Below are 437 nucleotides of genomic sequence, written 5' to 3'. Positions count from 1 at the left end.
ATCTCTATCTATCTCTATCTATCTATCTATCTCTATCTATCTATCTCTATATCTCTATCTCTATCTCTATATCTCTATCTCTATATCTATATCTCTATCTATATATCTATATCTATATCTATATCTCTATATCTCTATATCTATATATCTATATATATCACTGATCACCCTCAGGCTTCCTGCCACCACGCTGTACTCCTCTGTACCCCGTATTTAGAGGGGGGCTGACCACTGACAAGTGAAGCACTGGACAGTCTAAAAGGACCGATAACTCTTAAAAAATAAAAATAAATAAAAACTGGCGGCATCTACACACTGACTCAATGTTGCCCCCTATTGATGAATTTTCAAGCTCTTTATTGCTGATGAGAACAGCATCAAAACTGATTCAACAATGCAATAAAGGGATGGAAGAAATTAATTTCGAATAAAGAACA

The sequence above is a fragment of the Channa argus genome, chromosome 4, assembly GCF_033026475.1.
Source record: "Channa argus isolate prfri chromosome 4, Channa argus male v1.0, whole genome shotgun sequence".
Classification (NCBI taxonomy): domain Eukaryota; kingdom Metazoa; phylum Chordata; class Actinopteri; order Anabantiformes; family Channidae; genus Channa; species Channa argus.
Note: the sequence above shows the minus strand (reverse complement) of the source record.